This window comes from Trachypithecus francoisi, unplaced genomic scaffold (genome assembly GCF_009764315.1).
Source record: "Trachypithecus francoisi isolate TF-2019V2 unplaced genomic scaffold, Tfra_2.0 Contig01554, whole genome shotgun sequence".
NCBI lineage: Eukaryota > Metazoa > Chordata > Mammalia > Primates > Cercopithecidae > Trachypithecus > Trachypithecus francoisi.
Window position 1 is genome coordinate 4086974 of NW_022681439.1, and position 16159 is coordinate 4103132.

A 16159-nucleotide genomic window follows, 5' to 3' on the forward strand; every position below is an offset into this window, starting at 1 on the left:
TAGCATTTTTTTTTTTGAGACGGAGTCTCGCTCTGTCGCCCGGGCTGGAGTGCAGTGGCTGGTTCTCAGCTCACTGCAAGCTCCGCCTCCGGGGTTTATGCCATTCTCCTGCCTCAGGCTCCGAGTAGCTGGGACTACAGGCGCCCGCCACCTCGCCCGGCTAGATTTTTGTGTTTTTAGTAGAGACGGGGGTTTCACCGTGTTAGCCAGGATGGTCTCGATCTCCTGACCTCGTGATCCGCCCGTCTCGGCCTCCCAAAGTGCTGGGATTACAGGCTTGAGCCACCGCGCCCAGCCTTTTTTTTTTTTTTGAGATGGAGTCTCACTCTGTCACCCAGGCCGGAGCGCAATGGCACAATCTTGACTGACTGCAACCTCTGTTTCCCGGGTTCAAGCGATTCTCATGTCTCAGTCTCCTGAGTAGCCAGGATTACAGACGTACATAAACATGCTCGACTAATTTTTATATTTTTAGTAGAGATGGTGTTTCGCTGATCTTGAACTCCTAGCCTCAAGTGATCCGCTTGCCTCAGCCTCCTAAAGTGCTAGAATTACAGGCATGAGCCACAACCCCGGCCCTTTTACCATTTCTTGGAGGACAGGTCTAGAGTTGATGAAATCCCTCAGCATTTGTTTGTCAGGGAGTTTTTCTCCTTCATGTTGGAAGGATATTTTTGCTAGATCAAGTATTCTAGGTAAAAGTTTCTTTCTTCAGCACTTTAAGTATGTCATGCCACTCTCTCCTGGCCTTTCCACTGAAAAGTCTGTTGCCAGATGGATTGTAGGTCATCTGTTTCTTTTCTCTTGCTACTTTCAGGATCCTTTCTTTATCTTTGATCTTTGGGAGTTTGATTATTAAATGCCTTGCGGTAGTCTTCTTTGGGTTAAATCTGATTGGTGTTCAATAACCTTCTTGTACTTTAAAATTGATACCTTTCTCTAGGTTTGGGAAGTTCTCTGTTATTATTTTATTGAATAAACTTTCTACCCAATCTCTCTCTACTTCCTCTTTAAGAGCAATCACTTGGATTCGCCGTTTTGAGGCTATTTTCCAGGTCTTGTAGGCATGCTTTGTTGTTTTTTATTCTCTTTCTCTCTCTCTTTTTTTTTTTTTTTTGTCTTCTCTGACTGTGTATTTTCAAGTAGTCTGTCTTCAAGCTCACTCATTCCTTTTTCTGCTGGATCAGGCCTGGAATCGAGGGCCCTAAGGGCCCTCTTGGTGCTCTTCAGTGTGTGGCTGAGCTGGCATCTAAGCTCATGACCAAGTGCCCTTTCCTCTTCCCTCTCTCTTCCTCAAGCAGCAGGAGTCTCTCCTCATAGCCACCAGACTGTGAATGTGCTTCCGGTCACACCTGAAGCCAGCACGCCTCAGAGTCTTACTCAAGGCCCACTGCCTCTACTACTCGGTTACTGCTGCTAATTATTCAGGGCCCAAGGGCTCTTTATTTAGCAAGTGATTAATTCTTCCAGGACTGAGCTCTTCCCTCCAGGTCAGTGGGTTCCCTTCCAGCCCAGGGTGTGTCTAGAAACATCATCCAGGAGATAGGGCCTGGAATGGAGGCCTCATGACTGTGACTAGTGTCCTATCTTACTGTGGCTGAGCTGGTATCCAAGTTGCAAGACCAAGTCCTCTTTAGTTTTCCTTCTCCTATGCATCAGGAAGGGGTCTCTTTTGGAGCTGTGAGCTGTGCTGCCTGGGATTGCAGGAGGGGTGCTGCAAGCACTCCCTTAGCCACCCTGGGTGGTGTCTTACTAGCTCATGTGCCCTCCAATGTCCACTGGCTCTGAGCCCACCACAGCACCAGGACTTGCCTGGGAGTTGCAGTCCTTGTGGCCTAAACATCCTTCAAGTTTATTTAGGTCCCCATTGCACTTTAGCCCATGGTGGTGAGGCTTGCCGAAACTCAAGTTCCAACCTCTGGGATGGGTTGGAATCTATCCTTCTGGCTGGGACTGGTCTAAATGCTCCCCTCCCGGGCCACTGGCTGAGTTCAGCCCCATGTCAGTAGCTCTGAGTTCCAATTCAAGGTCCCGCAATTGCTGTGCTCTCCTGCTCCCAAGCACACAGATTCTGTCTTCATGCCACACAGCCAGTCACTGTCAGGGGACGTTGGGGGATGGGAGGAGGTAATCGGCAATTTAAGACTGTCTTTCCCACACTCTTCAGCGGCTCTTTCAGCTATATGAAGTTAAAACCAGGTACTGTCATTACTCTCCTGATTTTGGGTTCTTATGAAAGTACTTTTTTTGCGTGGATAGTTGTTAAATTTGGTGTTCCTGCATGGAGTACGATCAGTGGGGGCTTCCATTTGGCCATCTTCCTTCACTTCTGTTTTTAATTTTTTGTAGATACAGTGTCTCACCATGTGTGCCCAGGCTGGTCTTGAACTCCTGGGCTCAAGCCATCTACCTGCCTGGGCTTCCCAGACTGCTGGGATTACAGACGTGAGCCACCATGCCCTGCCTCCATCTCTATTGAAAAAAAATTTTTTGCATCAACTTTGGACAAAAATTTTTAAAGATAAATATTTTAACATTTACATTAAAAAAATTTAAAAGCTCTGCTGGCAGAAGCACACAAATATTTTAATGCGCTTATTATTTCACTTCTGTGGACAAATATGATAGGAAAATTGAATAAAATAAATTCAGGCTTGGCGTGGTGGCTCACGCCTGTAATCCCAGCACTGTGGGAGGCTGAGGTGAGCAGATCACGAGGTCAGGAGTTCAAGACCAGCCTGGCCAATATGGTGAAATCCGTCTCTACTACTAATACAAAAATCAGCCGATCATGGTGGTGGTCGCCTGTAATTCTAGCTAGTCGGGAGACTGAGGCAGGAGAATTGCTTGAACACGGGAAGCAGAGGTTGCAGTGAGCCGAGATTGCACCACTGCAGTCCAGCCTGGGTGAACGTGTGAAACTCTGTCTCCAAAAAACAGTGGGGGCGCTCACTGCCGTTGGTAAGCCAGCAGCTCTATGAGCCTATGTCACATTGCCACATTTGAGGTGTGTCAAAAAGACTGTCTACCAGGCCATGAAGCCATGAAGGGCGGTGTTTAGTCCAATATATGTCCATCCCATGCTCACGCAGATTCCTTTCTGCTTATGGAAGTTGATTAATTTTTCTGGTTATGATCCTGAATATTGTTACATTTTCCTTGATAGTATAGTATCATCTGGTTGATGATTTTGCATCTTTTTTTTTTTTTTTGAGACGGAGTCTCGCTGTGTCTCCCAGGCTGGAGTGAATGGCGCCATCTCGGCTCACTGCAAGCTCCGCCTCCCGGGTTCACGCTATTCTCCTGCCTCAGCCTCCCGAGTAGCTGGGACTACGGGCGCCCACCACCCCGCCCAGCTAATTTTTTGAAGTTTTTAGTAGAGACGGGGTTTCACCGTGTTAGCCGGGATGGTCTCAATCTCCTGACCTCGTGATCCGCCTGCCTTGGCCTCCCAAAGTGCTGGGATTACAGGCGTGAGCCACCGCGCCAGGCCGATTTTTCATCTTAACATGACACTCCCCTTCTCCCAGCAGCCAGTGCCTCCCTAGTCTTCCTCAGTCACACTGGGGCTCGCTGCAACCGCCACTCAACTGGCCCAGGTGCAGCCACTTTCAAGAAATCCAGATTTTAAAGCAACATTTCAGAGAGCAAAACTTTCACAGGGACTTTCAGGCATCATTTGACCAGGTCATTTGACCAGGTTGTTTTTTTTTTTCTCTTTCTGTCCCCCGGTCTGCGTGGTTCCTGGCCTGCTGTCAGGGCATGATTTAAGATGGTTGTTTGCTTAGCTTGAGTGGAGGCCCCCACAGGCCAGTTCCCACCCCAGAAGGACTTGAGGGCAGTGTGAAGTGGGGGCGGGGGGGGCTGCTGAACCGTGGATGTCAGACCCGTCTACGCGCAGGCCGGGAGAGGGCACAAACTTGACAACACAGCGAAACTCCCCTTGTTTCTTCACGAGTCTTTAGACAGGAGCTTTCATTTTTGTATTTTTGCTTCCTTTCTCAAATCTTTGGCTTGCACAGTGACCTCAGTGTCTCCTGACCATGGAATCACATGCCCTATCTACTTTGGAGTTTGAGCTTTTCAAAACCCCAACTCTTTGGCAATAGCTGGTCTGTGAGCCTGGTGTCAGCAGTGGAGAACAGTCTTCCTGCCACTTTCCATTCATGTCTACGTGACTCCAATCTAAAATAGATTTTTGGGGGAGTCCTTGATTGTAACCTCCAACAGAGAAAGTCATGCTAGGCAGATTCTCCTGAGACAGGCCCTTATATGCTAGTAAGAGCCTTTGTTGAGTACGTTAGGATTTACAAAACCTCTCCAAAGACAGACTTTCATGTGATCCCCACAGCAATCTCATGGTGTTTCAAGCCCATTTTACAGATGAGAAGATCTGCCACTGAGTGGGAGAATGGTGGGATGGGAAGTGTGGTTAAAGAAGAGAATCAGCGTTTATTATCTTTCTGGGCCTAACATTGGGCTGGGTGCTTTATATATGTTTGATCCTTTAACACACTTGTGGAGCCAGTAGTATTTTCATGCTATTTTCTTTTTTAGGTGAGATCACTGAGACTCAAACAGGCACAGCAGTCATGGAAGCACAGGAACGGAAACACAGCTCTGCTATCTCATGGTTTGTGCTTTTGCCCGTCACTACTTATACCAGTGATCTTTTGCTGAGAAGCAGTTTACTTCCAAACTTAGTGGTTTAAGACAACAACAGTCATTTATGATCTCCTGTTTTCTGTGAATCAGGGATCTGGGAGTAATGGAGCTGGGCTGTTCTGACCTAGGGGTCTCTCGTGGAGTCTGTGTAAGGGATCTGCTGGGGGCTGCTGTCATCTGAAGGCTTGATGAGGCTGCTGCTGCTGCTTCTGAGGTGGTTCACTTGCATGGCCGGCAAGTTGGTGCTGGCTCTTGGCAGGAGGCCTCAGTTTCTCTTCATCTGAGCTGCTTCAGCACCCTCTCCATGTGGTGCTGACTTCTCCCTGAGTGAGTGACACAAAAGAGAGCAAGGCAAAAGCTGCAGTGTCTTTTAGGACCTTGCCTCGGATGCCACACAGTCATTTCTGCAGTGTCCCAGTGGTTACCCAGTCCAGCCCTGGGCAGTACAGGAGGATCAGCAGATGTGGAGGTCACCGGGCAGGACAAAGGTCCAGAGAGGAAGCACAGAGGTGTGACTCCCAGGAGCAGGGATTGCCGGAGCTGTCTTGAGCTCTAAGTACGACACTGCTCATCTGGCCAGCGAACGTGGATGTCAGCGTTGGCTGCTGAAAAGCATTCAATACAGGAACAGCATTTGCTTTTTTATGTTTTTTTTTTTTTTTTTTTTTCTGAGATGGAGTCTTGCTCTGTCGCCCAGGCTGGAGTGCAGTGGTGCAATATCGGTTCACTGCAAGCTCCACTTCCTGGGTTTACGCCATTCTCCTGCCTCAGTCTCCTGAGTAGCTGGGACTACAGGCACCTGCCACCATGCCTGGCTAATTTTTTATACTTTTAGTAGAGACGGGGTTTCACCGTGTTAGCCAGGATGGTTTCGATCTCCTGACCTCGTGATCCGCCCACCTCACCCTCCCAAAGTGCTGGGTTTACAGGCGTGAGCGACCGCCCCCGGCCTCTGTTCTTCTTTTTTGAGACGGAGTTTTGCTCTTGTTGCCTAAGCTAGAGTGCAGTGGTGCAATATTGGCTCACTGCAACCTCCTCCTCCCAGGTTGAAGCGTTTCTCCTACCTCAGCCTCCTGAGTAGCTGGGATTACAGGCACGTGCCACCATGCCTGGCTAATTTTATATTTTTACTAGAGATGGGGTTTCTCCATGTTGCTCAGGCTGGTCTCGAACTCCTGACCTCAGGTGATCCGCCCGCCTCAGCCTCCTAAAGAGCTGGGATTACAGGCGTGAGCCACCGCGCCCAGCCAGGAACAGCCTCGAACTCCTGACCTCAGGTGATCCGCCCGCCTCAGCCTCCTAAAATGCTGGGATGACAGGCGTGAGCCACTGCGCCCAGCCAGGAGCAGCCTCGAACTCCTGACCTCAGGTGATCCGCCTGCCTCAGCCTCCTAAAGAGCTGGGATTACAGGCGTGAGCCCCACGCCCAGCCAGGAACAGCCTCGAACTCCTGACCTCAGGTGATCCGCCCGCCTCAGCCTCCTAAAGAGCTGGGATTACAGGCGTGAGCCACCGCGCCCAGCCAGGAGCAGCCTCGAACTCCTGACCTCAGGTGATCCGCCCGCCTCAGCCTCCTAAAGAGCTGGGATTACAGGCGTGAGCCCCCGCGCCCAGCCAGGAACAGCCTCGAACTCCTGACCTCAGGTGATCTGCCCGCCTCAGCCTCCTAAAGTGCTGGGATTAGAGGTGTGAGCCCCACGCCCAGCTAGGAACAGCCTCAAACTCCTGACCTCAGGTGATCCACCTGCCTCAGCCTCCTAAAGTGCTGGGATTACAGGCGTGAGCCACTGCGCCCAGCCAGGAGCAGCCTCGAACTCCTGATCTCAGGTGATCCGCCCGCCTCAGCCTCCTAAAGAGCTGGGATTACAGGCGTGAGCCACTGCGCCCAGCCAGGAGCAGCCTCGAACTCCTGACCTCAGGTGATCCGCCCGCCTCAGCCTCCTAAAGAGCTGGGATTACAGGCTTGAGCCACCGCACCCAGCCAGGAGCAGCCTCGAACTCCTGATCTCAGGTGATCCGCCCGCCTCAGCCTCCTAAAGTGCTGGGATGACAGGCGTGAGCCCCACGCCCAGCCAGGAAGAGCCTCGAACTCCTGATCTCAGGTGATCTGCCCGCCTCAGCCTCCTAAAGTGCTGGGATGACAGGCGTGAGCCCCCACGCCCAGCCAGGAACAGCCTCGAACTCCTGACCTCAGGTGATCCGCCCGCCTCAGCCTCCTAAAGTGCTGGGATGACAGGCGTGAGCCCCACACCCAGCCAGGAACAGCCTCGAACTCCTGACCTCAAGTGATCCGGCTGCCTCAGCCTCCTAAAGTGCTGGGATTACAGGCGTGAGCCACTGCGCCCAGCCAGGAGCAGCCTCGAACTCCTGATCTCAGGTGATCCGCCCGCCTCAGCCTCCTAAAGAGCTGGGATTACAGGCGTGAGCCACCGCGCCCAGCCAGGAATAGCCTCGAACTCCTGACCTCAGGTGATCCGCCCGTCTCAGCCTCCTAAAGTGCTGGGATTAGAGGCGTGAGCCCCCGCGCCCAGCCAGGAGCAGCCTCGAACTCATGACCTCAGGTGATCTGCCCGCCTCAGCCTCCTAAAGTGCTGGGATTAGAGGCGTGAGCCACCGCGCCCAGCCAGGAACAGCCTCGAACTCCTGACCTCAGGTGATCCGCCCGCCTCAGCCTCCCAAAGTGCTGGGATTACAGGCGTGAGCCACCGCGCCCAGCCAGGAACAGCCTCGAACTCCTGATCTCAGGTGATCCGCCCGCCTCAGCCTCCTAAAGTGCTGGGATTACGGGCTCACGCCCAGCCAGGAACAGCCTCGAACTCCTGATCTCAGGTGATCCGCCCGCCTCAGCCTCCCAAAGTGCTGGGATTACAGGCGTGTGCCCCCGCGCCCAGCCAGGAACAGCCTCGAACTCCTGATCTCAGGTGATCCGCCCGCCTCAGCCTCCTAAAGTGCTGGGATTACAGGCGTGAGCCACCGCGCCCAGCCAGGAACAGCCTCGAACTCCTGATCTCAGGTGATCCGCCCGCCTCAGCCTCCTAAAGTGCTGGGATTAGAGGCGTGAGCCCCTGCGCCCAGCCAGGAACAGCCTCGAACTCCTGATCTCAGGTGATCCGCCCGCCTCAGCCTCCTAAAGTGCTGGGATGACAGGCGTGAGCCCCACGCCCAGCCAGGAACAGCCTCGAACTCCTGACCTCAGGTGATCCGCCCGCCTCAGCCTCCTAAAGTGCTGGGATTACAGGCGTGAGCCCCCACGCCCAGCCAGGAACAGCACTTTCATAGCATTAACTGGATTCCAGAATCTGGCAGCGTGAAGCTTTTTAGGTTTTCCTGATTTTGTAATCAAAATTTGACTCAGGGATTTCTTCCCACCAATGATGTGAACATGGAAGGGATTAACATAAACAGATGAGATTGTGGTTTTGGAGTATTTCATGAATTACAAATTTTAAGCATTCAGTATATGTTTAAAAAAAAAAAGATTTCCCACTTTGAGTCCAAGAGTGAGACCAACCTGGGCAGCATAGCAAGACCCCATCTCTAAAAAAAATGTTTTTAAAAATTAGCCAGGCATGGTGGCGTGTGCCTGCAGACCCAGTTACTTGGGAGGGTGAAGTGGGAGGATCGCTTGAGCTAAGGAGGTCTAGGCTTCAGTGAGCTATGATGGTGCCAGTGCACTGAAGCTTAGGTGACAGAGTGAAACCGTGTCTCAAGAAAAAAAAAAAAAGGATTTCCCAACATAGCTTAAACTAACATTATCACACTTAAAAAGTAACAATTCTTTATTATCACCTAATGCTCAATCCAGGTAGACCCCTAATGTCCTTTTCAGTTAGTTTATATAGAACCAAGCATTGCACCTGGTTGTTATGTCTCTTAAGTTTCTTTGACTCAAAGGTAGACCCTTTCATCATCACGCTGATCCTGGCACCAAGAGTTCTGCAGAATGCCGCCCACTTTCTGGGCTTGTCTAGTTGCTTCCTGTGGTGAAGCTTAGCCTGTTCCTTCACACCTATACTTCCTATAGTTGAAGGGTAGATTGACATTAACTCATTAGCTGGAATTAATCATAGGATATGAATCAAGAGGCACAGAGAATCTGGTTGTCCTTCCATTAATGTTGTTTACAGTAACTCCTGGATTAGAGGGAGACACCTTGATCTCCCCACTGGACAATTTTTTTCCTGCTTGTGGCCAGAAAGTAATATTTGAATGTTCTCTTAGCATCGTACAAATGTCCAGATCCCAGTTTACAATTCACTTCGTAATTTCAACATTAAAGAATAACCCTCAATGACTGGAAAATAATTATTTTCTAATTCCATGAATCACTTTATGTTTGTTTTTTTTTTGAGACAGAGTCTTACTCTATCACCCAGGCTGGAGCACAATGGCGCAATCTTGGCTCACTGCAACCTCAACCTCCCGGGCTCAAGAGATTCTCCTGCCTCAGCCTCACAAGTAGCTGGGATCACAGGTGCCTGCCACCATACCTGGCTAATTTTTTTGTATTTTTGTAGAGATGGGATTTTGCCATGTTGGCCAGGCTGGTCTCAAACTCCTGACCTCAAGTGGTCTGCCCGCCTCGCACTCCCAAAGTTCTGGGATTACAGGCGTGAGCCACTGCACCCGGCCTCATTTTATGTTTATTAGCTGGTATATTTTTCTGTAAAGCAGAGCTTTTCCTCATCAACTGAAATATAGTTCCTCCTGGAAAAATAGAATACACTAGAATTCCTTCCCTTTAAATTATAATTTCCAAAGCAGGAGCCAGTTTTATAATCACCTCAAATAGTAACAAATGAGTTGTGTTTTCTTATTGTCTTGGGTTTCCCTTCTTTGAGTATCATTATGGATATGTGGATTTTGTGATTCATTGTGCTTAAGCAACTGTAATCAAAAGTATTTGATGCTCTGATTTTTTTGTTTGTTTCTTTGTTTGTTTGTTTGTTTTGAGACGAAGTCTCGCTCTGTCACCCAGGCTGGAGTGCAGTGGTGTGATCTTGGCTCACTGCAACCTCCACCTCCTGGGTTCAAGTGATTCTCCTGTCTCAGCCTCCTGAGTAGTTGGGATTACAGGCATGCGCCACCACACCTGGCTAATTTTTGTATTTTTAGTAGAGACGGGGTTTCACCGTGTTGGTCAGGCTGGTCTCGAACGCCTGACTTTGTGATTCGCCTGCCTCAGCCTCCCAAAGTGCTGGGATTACAGGCGTGAGACACTGCGCCCGGCTTTTTTTTTTTTTTTTTTTTTTGAGATGGAGTCTTGTTCTGTCACCTAGGCTGGAGTGCAGTGGTGCGATCTTGGCTCACTGCAACCTCCACCTCCTGGGTTCAAGCCAGTCTCCTGCCTCAGCCTCCTAAGCAGCTGGGACCACAGGCATGCACAGCCATGTCCAGTTAATTTTTGTATTTTTAGTAGAGACGGGATTTCACCATGTCATCCAGGCTGGTTGAACTCCTGACCTCAAGCGATCTGCCTCCCTTGGCCTCCCAGAGTGCTGGCATTACAGGCGTGAGCTACCGCGCCTGGCTGCTCTGATGTATTTTGATTATTTATTTTTTTGAGACAGGGTCTCACTCTGTCACCCAGGCTGGAATGCAGTGGCATAATCACAGCTCGACTTCCTGGGCTCAGGTGATCCACCCGCCTCAGCTTCCTCAGTAGCTGGGACTACAGGTGCGCGCCACCAGGCCCTGCTAATCTTTGTATGTTGTTTGTAGAGGTGAGGTCTTGCTGTGTTGCCCAGGCTGGTCTTGAACTCCTGGGCTCAAGTGATCTGCCTGCCTCAGCCTCCTGAAGTGTCTGACGTATTTTAAAACAACTCTATGCAATCTGTCTTTACTTCCACGTTTGCCCCAGGCAGCCACTGATATTCTGTCTGTTCCCATTTTTTTTTTTGACATGGAGTCTCAGTCTGTCACCCAGGCTGGAGTGCAGTGGCACGATCTTGGCTCACTACAATCTCTGCCTCCCAGGTTCAAGTGATTCTCCTGTCTCAGCCTCCCGCGTGGCTGGAACTAAAGGCATGTGCCAGCACGCCCAGCTAATTCATGTATATCTATTTTAAGTACAGATGTGGTTTTACCATGTTGACCAAGCTGGTCTTCAATGCCTGACCTCAGGAGATCTGCCTGCCTCGGCCTCCTAAAGTGCTGGGATTACAGGCTTGAGCCGCCACACCTGGCCCCCATGAGTTTTCGTTTCTAGGCATTTTGAATAAACGGAACCATACGGAACATTATCTTTCACGTCTGGCTTCTTTCATTCAACAGAATGATTTTGACAATCATCCATCTGTTATGTGTATCAGTGGTTTGTTCCTTTTAAAAATTAAAAAAAAAAACTAACAGCTTTCATGAGGCATAACTGACATACAGTAAACTGCATGTGTGTAACCTGTACACTTTGATAAGTTTTGTTGTTTTGTTTTGTTTTGTTTTGGAGACAGGGTCTTGCTGTGTCGCCCATGCTGAAGCGCGATGGTGCGATCATGGCACACTGCAACTTTTAACTCTTGGACTCCGTGATCCTCCTATTTCACCCTCCTGAGTAGCTGGGACTGGAGGTACGCACCACCACACCTGGATAATTTTTGATTTTTTTTTGTAGAGGTGGGGTTTTGCTGTGTTGCCCAGGCTAGCCTCAAGTTGTCCTCTTGCCTTAGCCCCCCGGAGTGTTGGGATTAAAGGCATGAGCTACCATGCCCTGCCAATAACATTAAATCCTTTAATATACACTGTAAGCCATCACTAGAATCAAGACAATGAAACCACTCATCACCTCCCAACATTTTCGGGTGGCCCTTTATCATCCTTCCCTCCTGCTCCTTCTACTGCTATCTCTAGGCAACCACTGATTCTGCTCTCACTTGGGATTTATTTGCATGTTCTAGAATTATATACAAATGAGATCACATAGTATGCATTATTTTTTCAGTGGGTCTGGGTTCTTATTTGGAGATTCCTCTACACAGGTGCCTGTATCAACACTTCATTCTTTTTCATTGCTGAGTAGTATTCCATCAAATAGACAGACCTCAATTTGTTTATCTACTTACCTGTTGACAGAAGTTTAAGTTTCCATTTCTTGGCCATTATAAGGAAAATCACAGTGGCCATTCTACTGCAAGTCTTGTGTTTTCATTTCTCTTGAGTAAATACCTAAAAGTGAAACCACTGGATCATATGTAGGTACATGCTTAACTTTTTTTTTTTTTTTTTTTGAGACGGAGTCTCGCTCTGTCACCGGGCTGGAGTGCAATGGCCGGATCTCAGCTCACTGCAAGCTCCGCCTCCCGGGTTTATGCCATTCTCCTGCCTCAGCCTCCCGAGTAGCTGGGACTACAGGCGCCCACCACCTCGCCCCGCTAGTTTTTTTTTTTTGTATTCTTTAGTAGAGGCGGGGTTTCACCGTGTTAGCCAGGATGGTCTCGATCTCCTGACCTCGTGATTCGTCCGTCTCGGCCTCCCAAAGTGCTGGGATTACAGGCTTGAGCCACCGCGCCCGGCTACATGCTTAACTTTTAAAGAAACGCTCAAACTGTGTTGAAGTGGTTGTACTACTTTATACTGCCACCAGCAGCGATGAGAGTTCCAGTTTTCCATATCCTCAGCGACAATCAGTGGGGTCCGTCTTTTTAATGTAACTGCTTTCATGGGGGTGAGGTGGGATCTCATTGTAGCTTTAATTCCCTGATGATTAATGACACTGAGCATCTTTTCCTGTGCTCAATGACCATTCATACATCTTTCATGAGATGTTTGTTCAAGCCTTTTTTGAAATATGGCCATTTGTCTTCTTCTACATGAGTGAAATGAGAAATATAAAGGATGTTATAAACATGACAATTATTCAGTGGTCCCTGTCCAGTTTTGCTCCTGACTTCTGTAGCTTGCTGCAGCCATTATGGCTAGGAATCTGTTGGTGGAGGTGGAGGGCAATTGTGAGGACCTGGAGCAAATGCAGCAAAAAAAGTCACATGGCAGAGGCGGAGAGGGTAGAGAAGAGGGAGAGGCAAGGTCAAGGTTATGGCTTTATAACCTCTGAAATGGGGCCTTTGCAGTGGGGGAGGTCACACTCTGAGTTTGGGTTCCCCCAGAAAGCTTTTGGCCCCAGTACCCAAATGACTCCAGGTTGAGTATCCCTCAAGCGAATGACTTATAAACTACCAGGAAATTTGGCTGCAAAGTGAAAACACCATAGATGAATCCCATCTATGTTAATGTCCACGTAAAACAGGAGCAGCCAGGAGCGTGTGCTTCCTGGTCTTTGCTCTGCTCTTCCTGGGCGCTGGATGAGAGGTCTTTTTCCAATAATGATGATTAAGATAATGATATTAATAATTCTTTGTCTTCATTGAGCATGTAATAATCTTAAAAGTCTTTTCTGCCTACCAGACTTCTTCCCTCCCAGCTGAGCAGGGCACTGGCCAGTGTTCCCACTTCACAGTTAAGCTGAGCCAGGTCCTGAGAGGCTGGGAGGAAGAGCCAGGCTCAGTTCATGGCCTTGACTCTCTCCTCAGTCCAGAGACCCACGCTGAACCATTCCCAGCGCTGTCTCCTGCATCTTCTAGTTGTGACTCCCACAGTTTCCCAGCTCTGAAATCAAAGTTCAGGACTGTCTGCTTTTTTTTTTCTACCCAAATCCTGTTGGGGATAGTTTGGACCCACCAATACCCTGTTGATCGCTCTGAGCCCTGCATTTTGTTTACTACATAAATATGCACTGTTCAGAAAACAAACAACAAAAAGGGAAGCAATTCTGTTTACTAGACTTTTTGTTTGTTTGCTTGAGACAGGGTCTCTCTTTGTTGCCCAGGCTTGAAGGCAGTGGAGTGGTCATGGCTCATTGCAGCCTCTTCCTCCCAGGCTCAAGCCATCCTGCACCTAAGCCTGGGGAGTAGCTGGGACTACAGGTGCCTGCCACCGTGCCCGGCTAATCTTTTTCCTGTTTTGTGGAGATGAGTCTGGTTAGGTTGCCCAGGGTGGCTTGCTGGATATTTGAGCCAAGGAAACTTGAGTGGATCTCATAACCTCACAGGGACCCCATGCCCTTGAATGATGGACAGCCACCATTTCTGTCCTATCTGTCTACCTTATGTGGGTCTGACAGGCCTCTCCAGGCCTGGATCTGAGTCTAAGGCAGGGCTCAAGTGATGCAGGCCGCTGGGCCACCGGAAGTCCCCGCGGAGCGCTTCTCCGCGGAGCTCCAGCGGCTGCGGGTGCGGCGGCGCCCTCGGTGAATGCTGGCAGCGCCCCCAAGCGGCCACCTCGCTCCGAGGCAGCCGGGAGGCGGAGAGAGTGGCGAGAGCCCCGCTTGGGTCGCGATCCGGTGGACACCGTCCCGGCGGGGAGGAGCCTTCCCACGAGGACAGATGGCGACACACAAGCTGCGTGGCTTCTGTCGTGACGTAGGCGTTCCCTCCTCAAGTGGGGTCTGTGGCTGGGGCTGTGTCTGGGGGACGGGGAGACTCTCCCGTGAGCTCTGTCTCAAGACCTTCCCGTCTGTGTCTGCAGCGCATTCGCGGGCAGGTGGGGCCGCCGAGTTCCCAACCCGTGACTGCACCTCCACCTCTGCTGGCCCTACCCCTGCCCTTCCACCCAGGCCGTGCAGGCACCAGAGGTGGGATCCGGGCTCAGCTCGGCCACCTGAACTTCTTGTCATTTGGGAAACGGGGGGCAGAGAGACATCCCAGGTTGAAAGCAAAACCTTCTTGCTGCAAGCCAAGTCATGAAGGTAGGTCAGAGGCCAAAAGCCTTTGCCTGAACTTTACGGCCCCGCAGTCTGGCTATATTGCCCAGGCTGATCTTGAACTGCTGGCCTCAAGTGATCTGCCTTCCTTGGCCTCCCAAAGTGCTGGGATTACTCATGAACCACTGCACCATGCCCCTCTTGCTAATTTTTAATTAACATATAGACTTAAACACATTTTTCTGTGCAAATACATATACGTATTTTACAAAAATAGGACCACATGTGCTAACCATCTTTTAGTGTGAAGAAGTTATACCTCTATAGACAGTTACTGAGCTTCTCGAAAGCGGGAGCTCCTACTCATCCTTCCAAGTGCAGCCCATGCCACTCCACCCTGGAGGCCTCTGGGTCTCACACAGGCAGTGTTTCCTGTGCTCTGACCTGGTGGTGGATGATACCTTGACCACCCTTTAATTTCAGTGCTTATTGTCTTATATCTGGCTGTTGGTTTATGCATCTGAACTCTCCACTTGATTGGAACTCATGGCACCATCAGGCCCAGCTAATTTTTAATTTTTTTTTTTGTAGAGATGGGGTTTAGTTGTGCTGCCCAAGCTGGTCTTGAACTCCTGAGCTCAAGCAATCCACCTGCCTCGGCTTCCCAAACTGCTGAGATTACAAGCATGAGCTACCGTGCCTAGGCGCCGCTATCTTCTGAAAGAGCAGAATGCATCGTTTCCTCTCTAGGGTTTGCAGGTTTGAAAAGATGGGGTTTTGCACCATGCACCTAACACTCTTCTTCCCAGAAGCTCTCTGCAGAACAAGGAAGTTTTAAGAAGACTAGGTGCCTTTAGCCTATTTTCTGGAATCTCAAACCTGGTAATCCATTATTTATTCAATAAATATTGATTGAGCACCTACTATGTGCCAGATACTAAGTTCAGAGAGTATAATAGTGAACAAAACAGAAATCCTTGTCTTCTATGGGGCGTACATTTTACTGGAGGCTTTCAGACAATAAACAAACTAAATACTTAAAATATATAGTATGTTAGACGGTGTTGAGTGTTTGCAGAAAAATAAAGTGGAAGGGACAGTCCTATCCTTAGACCTGGGCAAGAGGGACCCTCGCCCCAAGCTGCACCCTTCTCTAAGTCCCTCCAGGGCAAGGAGTCGGCCAGGACGAGGGGATGTGGCCCCTGGGAGCCCAGGATCCTTCTCTAGGTTTCACTCTGGTTATCCAAGACCTCAAGAGTTCCTGCTCAAATGGCACTGAACCCATGTTCGGGGCGTGTATGTGTTCCCATAGGTCTCACCCTGAGAGGGTGGAATGTGCCCCTAAGCCAAAAGTACGGTTACGAGGTGACTGTTTCCTGGGGATGTAGCTGGGATGTTCAAATGTATGACTGAGGTGCAGGATGGAAATGGGGGTGGGAAGAGAAAGGGGATGAACCATCATTTTTACTTTTTTTTTTGAGACAGAGTTTCGCTCTGTCACTCAGGCTGGAGTGCAGTGGGGTGATCTCGGTTCACTGCGGCCTCCGCCTCCCGGGTTCAAGTGGCTCTCCTGCCTCAGCCTCCTGAGTAGCCGGGGTTACAGGCACATGCCACCACGCCTTCTAATTTTTTGCATTTTTAGTAGAGATGGGGTTTCACCATGTTGTCCAGGCTGGTCTCAAACTCCTGACCTCAGGTGATCTACCCACCTCAGCTTCCCAAAGTGCTGGGATTACAGGTATGAGCCACCGTGCCCAGCCCATTTTTATTCTTTTTCCAGGCTCTCCAAACGTTAGGGACAGG

At 49.8% G+C, this 16159-nt stretch overlaps 1 long non-coding RNA gene across 1 annotated transcript; it reads left to right on the plus strand.

Moving 5' to 3' along the window:
* The first annotated feature begins 14098 nt into the window (after positions 1-14098).
* LOC117062775 lies at positions 14099-15279 on the plus strand. The gene is made up of 2 exons (XR_004428583.1): positions 14099-14401; positions 14948-15279. It is a non-coding gene; the product is annotated as an uncharacterized LOC117062775 (long non-coding RNA).
* Positions 15280-16159: the final 880 nt, after the last annotated feature.